The 10,757-nt window shown below is 44.4% G+C and overlaps 1 long non-coding RNA gene across 1 annotated transcript in view; it reads right to left on the minus strand.

The window, feature by feature from the left end:
• The window catches only part of LOC309331796, a 47,880-nt gene that overhangs the window by 12,594 nt on the left and 24,529 nt on the right, over positions 1 to 10,757 (minus strand). Inside the window, exon 3 of the long non-coding RNA XR_014151961.1 lies at positions 3,506 to 3,579. This is a non-coding gene — a long non-coding RNA (uncharacterized lncRNA). The remainder of the gene's footprint in view (positions 1 to 3,505; positions 3,580 to 10,757) is intronic.

A 10,757-nucleotide genomic window follows, 5' to 3' on the forward strand; every position in this document is an offset into this window, starting at 1 on the left:
ATGAATCCTGGTCGTTCCAGTCAAGAAGCGTCCCCATCACCAGTGATTCATATATAAGCATCACTGTTGGCATTATCAGGCCCATATCAGGATGGCGGCACTGCTAAGCTCCCCCAGAGGCCTTTGACCCTTCTCCTCACAGCTACTGCCTAGTCACTCAACCCAAGGACCACATTTTCTTCTGGGCAACCTCCCAAGTGCCACATGCTAGAGGTGGACAAAGGCAAAAATGAGTGGCGCAACAAATGTAAATGCCACCTAGTTTCTAGACACTAGGTGTCTAGTGTCTATCCTACTCTATCCTACATCCAGACATGCGAGAGGCATTATCAGAATTCAAGGAGACATTCCAGCCAGACAAAAACACCCAAGAAGGATACGAAGCAGGCCGGTGAGTGGTACGATCTGGGGAGAAGGCAGAGGCCCAGAGAGAGAACCAGAGGGCCACAGTCAGGACCCACGGCCGAGGCTCCCCACCCCTGACTTAGAAGCACAGAACTGTAGAGTTGGAAGAGACTGGGGGGTCCATCTAGTCCAACCCCCAATGCAGGAATCTTTTGCCCGATGAAGGGCTCGTATCCACGATTCTGAGATTAAGAGTGTCATGCTCTGCTGACAGGGCTATCCCAGGCTCTTGCCCTCTCCAAAATTGCAAGGAATGACAAGAGAATGCGGAGAAAGAAGTCTCCATTTGCCTCCCCTTTCTGCCCAATGGCACAGAGGGGATAGTGGGGGAAGGGGGAAAATGGTGACCACCAGCCTTAATGGTGCTGCTGTAATGCAGCTGGTGGCTGCAGAGTCGTAAAGGTTAAGGTTAGGAGGACAGAAAGGCTGTTTTTCGTCCCTGTTTTCACCCCTGCGATCTTTCACACACACACCCCAAAAGTAATTCAAGCCAAATGCAATAATCTTTGGGCTTGGCCTTATGTTGTCATTTGTGTGTAACACAGCAGACCTACCTACCTTTTTTGACAATCCCTTGCATTTCCTCCAAATATATGTCAGGGAATGGATTGGACCAAGCAAGGCCGCGGACCTCGTGAGCAAGTGGAACCAGCGAGGTTAAGCCAGTCCACTCCAGCACGGATTTTTTAACACAGTTCATGCCAAGGTCAGTTCCAAAAGTTCAATCACAATCCAGATTAACACATACAGGAGGGATTGTCAAAACCCGACGCTTCCTCCTCCTCCTCCTCCTCCTCCTCTCCCGCTCCAGACAGCACCCTCCGGGGACAAAGTTCTTGTATCCAAGGGAGGCAAAACTCCCGTCATCGCCCTCAGTTAGGTCTAAATTGTTCTAAATTCTCAGAAGCAGCTTTGGGGGAAGTATGCAAGGGCTGGCAAGCATTAAATCTCTCTCCCTCGCTCTCTGTTTTTAAGAATCATCACCACGCAGCCACGGGGAAATTCCCGCTTCTTCTTTTTTTAAGTGCCCCTTTGAACCAAGACTTTTGCTGCTGTCAGAAAGGGGAAATTTATAGAATACGACAATACCTGAGCATCTTCTGTCTGAGGAGAAAACACTGTGCAATTTGGGGTCGGGGAGAGGTTCATAGCACGTCATGGGGGCATAACACTGCAGCAGAGCACACACTCTGCCTTCGGAAGGTCCTGAGATAAATCCCCACTGAGATTCTTTTATCTCAGTTCGTGGAGCTGGGAAAAATTCTTCTCCTGATGAGATGTCAAAGGGTGGCAGGACACCTGGCTTGCATGCAAAAGGTCCCAAGTTCAATCCGTGGCAGCAGCACAGGCAGGGCTGAAGCGCAGCTGCCACTCAGTGAAGACAACGCTGGGCTAAGTGCACCAATCGTCTGACTCAGTAAAAGGCAGCTTCCCATGTGTGTCTTCTCTTGCTCAATTGGTTGGAACATGGTGCTAGTGGTGCAAATGTTGCAGGTTCAATCCCTGTATGGGACCACTGCATATTTCCTACATTGCAGGGGGTTAGACCTCGATGACCCTCCAGGTCGCTTCCAACTCTACAATTCTATGATTTCTATGTGCCTGTTTAAATCAGCCCTTGATTTGGAACCGTGAGGACTGAGTATAATAAGGCCGCTTTCTACATTCCTACCTAGCAGGTAGCCAGTGGTGCCCCTCCAAACTTTGTTGGACTCCAAATCCCATCATCCCTGACCATTGGCTTCAAAAGCAGTACAGAGAGGGGTGTATGCAAAATATTAATAGGCAAGAATTCATATAAATGAAAATTAATAATTTTTCATTCTCAACAACCACGTGAGCAACACAAAGAAAAAGAGTGACTGGCCCAAGGCCACCCAATGAGTGGGGATTTGAACCCAGATTTTCCCAACACTTTAACTACCGCACCACAATGAAACAGACATCCCCTCTACTGCAAACGTTCAGCCTCACGCAAGAAACCCCTGAAAGACCTTCTGCGAACGCAGGCTTTTAAAAGCCCTTTTCCAAGTTGTAGCGACTGGCCGCCCCCCTACGGAGTTCAAACACCGAATTGTCTCATTTAACCCGGGCTTGGCTGTAGATCACTCTTTGGGATAAAGTGGGAGCTTTCTAATAAAGCCGAGCTCACGTTTCCTGAGTGAACGTGAAATACGGCTTTGCTACCCTTTCCCTGGTTTCTGTAATAAACACGCCCATGTACTGCCCTTAAATCATTTTGGGTGGCAGCGCTGGAGTGGCGGGTGGAGGGGGGTCGTTCACTTGCACATAGAGAGAGAGAAGATGGCAAAGAAAGGTTGCTTTGCAAAGGCAACATGAAGTTCAAATTCACAGCATGTGGGAAATCCTGGAAAGGATTCGATGCACGACTGCAGTCGAATGAGGCGGTCAAGCAACCTGCACCACTTCAGAGGGCAGTTGAAGGGGGAGGGCAAGGGGGTCATTTTTGTAGTAGTAGTTACTTAAAATATTTTTATGCCCTCCTTCTTTCAAAAATGACAACTAAGGCAGGGCAAAGCGTTCTGCTAAAATGCATAATGCAAAAGGAAAAGCCAACCATATTAAATCAACAAGTAAGATGTGTAGCTCAGTGGTAGAGCATCTGCTTTGCTTGCAGAAAGTCTGTTTCTATCCCCAGCATCTCCAGGTACGGCTGGGAGAGACTCCTGGCTGAAACCCTGGAGAGCTGCTGCCAGTCTGTGTTAAGCCATACTGAGGTAGGTGGACTAATGGATTGGCTCAGTATGAGGCAGCTTTCTGTGGTCCCACCATTCATCCAGAACCAAGAGGACATAAATAATTGTTTTTTTATGGGAAATATAGGTAGAGTATCTGCTTTGCTTGCAAAAGGTCCCAGGTTCAATCCCCAACATCTTCTGGTAGAGCTGGGAGAGAATCCCGTCTGAAACCCTGGAGAGCTGCTGCCATTCAGTGCAGACAATACTGAGCTAGATGGACTAACTGTCTGACTCAGTATAAGGCAGTTTTCTTTGATAAGACATGACTTTGCATAACATATGTTAAAATGCCATTAAAAGCAGGGTAACACAGGCAGGTTTTTAGAAACATTATGAAATACCTGGATTGATGGAGCAAGCCATATATCTCTCAGAAGGGAATTCCACAAGGTAAGAGACTTTTAAATGGTTCCCTCTGTAAGACAAAAATATATATTAAAGTTTTAAAAAGCACTACAGAGGGGGAAATACTGCTTTGAGATGCCCCAGTTTTATACTTGCAAAACAACCTCATTGGTTTATTTACAAGTTTCAAAGCACATTGCCTCATAATGGACCTTAATTTGCTCTGTCTTGAATTTGCCAACATTCAGCTTGGATGTCTATGAGTTCTGGTATTATGAGAGAAAATCTACACCTCTTACCATATCCCTCCCCTTGAATATTAGACCGGTGCTGTCTCTGTTTTATTTTTGGTGCCTATGGATGACATTCCTCTTTCAGGTAGGTAGCCGTGTTGGTCTGATGCAGTCGAAATATATATAAAAAAAGTTAAAAATACCTAGTAGCACCTTAGAGACCAACTAAGAACAAGCTTAGTTGGTATCTATGGTGCTACTGGACAATTACACACCCACACACACCCACACACACACATTCCTCTTTCAATGAGCCTCTTTAAGATGATATTTTTCTCAGTCTACATCTGTATTGGAATTGTTTCTAAGATGTTTTTAAAGATTTTTAAAGAGTTTTCTTTTAAAAAAAGGTTTCTGAAGATGTTTCTAAAGATATTTTTGTTGTTTTATTACTTGTTTGCTGCCATGAGCTCCTTTGGGAGGAAGAGCAGGATATAAATTCAATAAACAAGCAAACAAATAACCCCTGCCCTTAATCACTTTATTTCTAAACTAAAAAGCCCCAGACATTGTAAGCTTTCCTCATGGGAGAATCAGCTCAGCCCTCAGATTCTTTTGGCAGCCCTTCTCTGCACCTTTTCCAGCTCTACAATATCCTTTGTGAGATGTGGCAGCCAGAAGTATAGCCACATTGCATTCCAAATGTTTGCTTGCGCAGTATCATAAATTTGAACAAAGGTATCCCACCAACGGAGACTCACAGAGAGTCTAATCCCACCAACAGCAATTATATTTTCAATCGCTTTCCATAACATGGAGCACACATTTGCTCATAGCAGCCCATATTCCAGGTCTGTGTTTTCAACAATTACCCCAAGGTCTCATTCCTGGCCAGTAGAAATAGAAGATAATTTCAATTCCGTGTGCATTTAAAGCTGAATCTATCAAATATCACACCTTCCAAAACAAGATGTGAACAGCCACCCTTCATAATTCACATTTATCCAAATTTTGCTAGTTCAAATTATCCAAGTTAAGATCCCCGACCTATGTCTACAAATATGTATATATTAAGGAAAGTATGTGCAAAACATCATATCTAAGTGGATATAGCATATAAAAATGCATATATGGGGAAATTGTTTCCAAAGATGGGCTCATTAGTCAGAACACATATAAAAATTATTTAGTATTTAATTTAATTTAATTTAATTAATTAAGTTGTATAGTGCCCTTCATCCAAAGATCACAGGGCAGTTCACAACATAACCAATAACCCTTCCCTCCCACAAACACATTTAATCAGCCAAAGGCCTGTTTATATAAAGGAACGCTTTTGCCTGGTGCCTTAACATGTGTAATAGAAGGCTTCAGGTGAACCTCCCTGGGGAGAGCGCTCCACAAATAGGGAGCCACTGCAGGAAAGGCCCATTCTTGTGTTGCCACCCTCCAGACCTCTAAGGTATGAGGCAAAAGAAGGCCTCAGATGATGATCGCAGGGTCCAGATTGATTTGTAATGCGAGAGACAGTCTTTAGGAGAAATTTGCAGTGAAATGCTGATGAATTTTCATCAGAATTTTTTTTAACGCAGATTGCTTGTGAATGTGGAGAACTTAATTTAAGAGTGCAAAAAACGAGAAAGTGAGGGAAGCAAAATTAACATATCCATCCACTGCTGCTGGTTAGTCACCACCAGTTCTTACGCCATAAACTTATCTGCAAAATCAGGATTGTTTTGCCCCGGTGTGCATCATTTTACACTTACTTTCATTGAACCACATTTGCCATTTGTTTGTTTGATAGTTTAAGTAGTTAGATTGTTTTCTGATATTGTCACCACCCACCTACGTTTCATAGTAATTATAGGCACATTAAAACACCAGAATCAACCAGGGGGGAAAACAATCAATAACAAGCGTAAAATCAGCTTGTTATTGATCAGCTGTCGGAGGCGACTGCTTCACTCTGCCTAATGGTAAAGCTAGTCCTAAACTTTGAATCTTTGCACACACAGCCCTCCTGTCTTTTTTTCTTTTTTTTTAACCAGGCCAGGAGCTGCTGAAATTATCCCATGTTTCTGGCCAGATTGAAGAACAACCTTTTTCTGCATTCACCATGAGGTGATATTGGTTCCCCTCGCCTCATCAGGACTGTATATGTCCAAATGTTTCCTCTTAAAAGACAAACTTAGCAGCTGTGAAACATTAAGGGCGAGGTGATCCGAGCTTAACTGGCGGAAGCAGAGGATTTTTACAATATCTTAGGAGCGCAAGGGGGGAAGCCAACAGGATATGGAAGAAGATGGTCTCTCCCATGTGTGAACTATCTAAAGCCCCTAGACGCGCCAAGTCCTGAGAACAGAAAAGCAGAATCAAGCACTGAGTTGGGGGGGGGGGAGAACACACTAAGTCAGTGTGGTACAGTGGTTAGAGTATCGGACTAGGACCTGGGAAACCAGGGTTTAAATCCCTAATCAGCCATGAAACTTATCTGGGTGACCTTGAGTCCGTTTATACTTATTAACCTAACTTACCTCACAGGACTGTTGTGTGACTAAAACAGGAGGGAAATAACTACACATACCGACTTCACTGCCTTGGAGGAAAGGTGGGATATAAATGAATAAACAAACAAACTGACTTAACAGTTTATTTTATCAATATAAATCTGATGGGGGCTCCCACTCCACAAGAATAGTAAAGGACCACAGACAGTTAAGTCCAGTCACAGTTGACTCTGGAGTTGCGGCACTCAACTCGCTTTACTGGCCGAGGGAGCCAACATTTTGTCCACAGAGTTTTCCCAGGTCATGTGGCCGGCATGACTAAGCTGCTTCTGGCACAACGGAACACTGAAACCAGAGCAATGCACGGAAACGCCGTTTACCTTCCCTATTTATCTACTTGCACTTTTTTTTGGCATGCTTTCAAACTGCTAGGTTGGCAGGAACTGGGACTGAGCAACGGGAGCTCACTCCGGATCATGGGGATTCGAGCCGCCAACCTTCTGATCAGCAAGCCCAAGAGGCTAAATGGTTTAGACCACAGCGCTAAACAGTCTGCTATTTGGTGAAAGGGAGGAGAAGGAACTGTAGAAGAAATGGCCCCACCATTTCCTTTTGGACCCAGAGGATCAAGGCCGGCCCAGGACATTTTGCCGCTGTAGGCAAAACGTTTAGATGTGCCCCACAATGCCACACCCACACAGATCCATGCCTTCGCCTGACTCCTGCCGTTACACCTGCACTGCTACCAGCCCCACCAGCTCAATTGCACCCTCAGCTGCACCTGTGCTGCTACGACACAAGGGCAGCAGTGAGGGCGCAATGGCAGTGGTGAGGGCAATGGCACTATGGCGATGGTGAGAAGCCCAATGCAGGGCTGGCAGAGGTACAACTGTGGGGGCAGGGAAGGGGTTGGATCTGCTGCCTGAGGCAAATGGCTTCACCTCACCTTATGGGTGGGCCACCCCTGCAGAGGATCTTGTTTGGGTGCTAATTTGCACCATGGGCTTCTCATCTTGCAAGGTTTCTCAAGGTAGGCCCAAAATCCACCACCACCCCACAGAAGTTCAGTGCCTACTGGGAGAAAGGGACAGGGCCTGTCCCCAACTGATGACATCACCAACACTGGTGTTTCTCACTCCAGGTGTTTTTAACCCTTAATACACATGCAGTGATACACCAGGCAACTTCCTTTTCCAATGGTTATTTGAAGCATGTTGTTTGTTTGTTTGTTTGTTTGTTTGCTCATGCAAAATCCCACTAGCACACAGCTTGGAGAATTACAGAATCACAGTATCATGCAGATCAGGCCTGCAAGCTTCATTCAGGTGGACTGCAGATTTGTGATTGAAGACGGGGGACAGAGTGCATCTATCACATTAAATATGTATACTGGTTTTAATTCTATTTTTATTGCTTCTTCTATTTCTTTGATTATATTTTATCACATTACAATTTAAATTCTATGGCATGCAGATTGCAATACAATAGAATATAATGAAGAAGTCACAAGAATACAATTAAAAACCACACAGCATCTCGCACCCCCCATTCTCTGTCTCGTCCTTCAAACTCACCTCAGGCCACCTCTCACTGGCTTGGTTTTGCACCCTAAATGTTTTTGCCTGAATGTGTCCTTGACGATGTCCCTTGCACGTATGGATAAGAGGGGGCTGTGTGTAGAAACTAGTCTGGAGAAGTGGATAAAGAACAGTCTTTCTCCCTCTCTCCTAACACTAGAAGTTGTGAGCATTGAATGAGGCTGAATGTTGGAGGATTCAGGACACGTAAAAGAAAGCACAGCACATGGTTAAACTATGGAACTATGGATATAGGACAACCCGAATGCTGCAATTATCATCAGAGGCCCTTCTTCGTGTACCTCCTCCATGAGACTTCTGGAGGGCCTTTTCTGCAGCAGCTCCCCACTTGTGGAATGCTCTCCCCATGTAGGTTCGGCTGGCACCTTCATTATACAACCTTGGGTGCCAGGAAAAGAAGTTTTCCTTTTTAAGCAGAACTTCGGCTGATTAACAGTCTATGTGTTTGTGGGAGCATGGTTATTGGTTTGTTTTGTTCTTGTTCTTACTATGTACTTTATGGTTTTAGTCTGTATTTGTATGCTGTGAACCACCCTGAAATCTTTGGATGAAGGGCAGTATACAAATTTAATAAATAATAGTCATAGTAAAACAGTAAAATAGTAATGGCCAGTGTGAGAGCAGGATAATGGACCAGATGGGCCCCTGGCCATAGCTGTCAACCTTCCCTTTTTTTGTGGGAAATTCCCTTATTCCAGTGCCATTTCCCGCTGCTATCCCGGATTGTTAGATATCCCGTAGACTGTCCCCAGGACAGGTGAGGCTGCTGATCCCTTATTTTCGAGGCTGCTGATCGCTTATTTTCAAATCAGAAAGTTGACAGCTATGCTCCTGGCCTGATCCGACAGGCTCTTCTTATGTTCTTACTATACAAAGATTAAAATTTGCATTCATTGCTGCACCCACTTTTGCCTCTGTCCCCATCCACTACTGGCATGTGGCCCTCAGGAGGTTCCCAGAAAGGAACATGGCCCTTGGGCTGAAATAGTGTTCCCCACACCTGGTTTAAATAATGCAGAGCTAGATAAACCAAGTGTCTGACTCAGTATAAGGCAGCTTCCTCTCTTCCGAGGTTCATCCAGTAACACCGATTACTGCGTCAAAATTCCCCCTCCCTCTGATACTCGCACACACACGCACACACACAAACACTAACCCAGCCAAGGATCAAACTCCCTTTGACACCTCCCATAGGCTGAGACAGGCTTAATGTGTGTGCAATTTCACACTCTGACTAATCTACGCACTGGGCAAACTAATCCCCATAATAACCGGCAGATTTAGTTGTAAATCAGGCCATCGATCCAGAAAGTCCCCAAATGGCTCGGTGGCTAAAAATACTTTATACTTGGGGGAGAGAGGAAACAACTCACACACATGGCCTGAATGTGTGCAAGAGATTTTTATTTTTATTATTCCACTGGTAGATTTTTAGCCAAAGCCGTTTGCAAAAATCTTAATCCTTTTTTTTCCCTCACAGAAAATCACAACCCAGAATTACTGAGAGGGTCGAAAATCGCACTCAGGCACCCCCTCGAAAGCAGATTGCCACAAACAAGCTGCTTCTCTCTCCCTGCCCCCCCCCCCATTCCCTCCATTGGCCTTAGCTGCAGCAATGGCACAGGATGTTCACAAGCATCACAACTGCTTGAAGAGGAAAGTTCAGACATTAAATGCTGACAATAACAGAGGTAAATCTGTGGGTGGGGACACGTCATAGTAGAAGGGAATATAAGCTGTGCAAGAATGGGAAGCAGAAAACTGGGTGCTCTGAAGAAGCAGAGAGGCGGGAGGCTATTTGGAATCAAGATGGTGGGCTGAACCTTTCAAAATTGTGCTAGTAGGGTTGCCATACGTCCAGAATTTCCCGAAAATCGCTGGAACGTCCATGAAAATCTGGACGTCGGGCAGCCCACGTTGGTAGTGTAGATTTCATTAAAAATAGCTCAAAAACTCAACAATTCTGGGCAGAACTAAAAAAACTCAACAACTTTGTCCGTCCCTCCGGAAAAATAACCCCACAAACCCTATGTGCTGGTCTTAACCAAATTCTGCCTGTTGGTTCCTGAGATCAAGGAGCAGGTTTTCATCTATGTTTGGATACAATTGGGTGTCATTTTGAATCTGTACCTCTTTGAAACTGCACCAATAGCTTTCCTTTGTGGCAAAATATTAACATATGCATATTACAGGCCATTCCAACGTGTGTGTGTTAATTACTTGGTGCAATTGCATTATGTACTTGAGATTTAATATAGTTCAATGAAAAGTAATAAAAAAATATAGGAAATGCACTAAATTTAACCACCAATTTCAAAACCAAACTGAATTTTTATTTTTTTAAATTCCCAAGCAGCACCAGGTATGAGGCTGCTAGTAAATGACTAAAGAATAATATATAATATCTCTGTTTATTTATTTATTTATCTAGCTATCTATTTATATAACCAGGTTTGCTTAATAATAATAATAATAATAAACTTTTATTTATATCCCACCCTCCCTGGCCGAAGCAGGACATAATGCAAGTCTAGCACTTTTCATACCTTCTGCCTCCAGCCCTTACCCCCCACCCTTTATTTTAGCAGAATAATAAACAACACCTAGCAGTACATATAATATTTTCTCTAACTTCCACTTACTGAGAAGACTAAGAAGAAGCAGAAGCCTGGCTGCTGCTGAGCTTGACTGCTGAAAAATAAAAGGTAGGCCCAAAACCCACCACCACCACCCCACGGAATGAAAGTGAGCCTCTCATTGGTCGAGGTAAATAAAATGGAAGGCACAATGCATCTGACTGGACAGAACTGCCGCCCAAATTCTTAAGGAGCTCCTCTGATTGGATACTGCTCATGAGGCAACAGTAGGGCAGCAGAGGATTAATAGGAGAGCAAAGGAGGCTTCCGGCCT

Source organism: Podarcis erhardii, assembly GCF_964252035.2.
Source record: "Podarcis erhardii genome assembly, chromosome: 16".
Taxonomy (NCBI): Eukaryota; Metazoa; Chordata; class Lepidosauria; order Squamata; family Lacertidae; genus Podarcis; species Podarcis erhardii.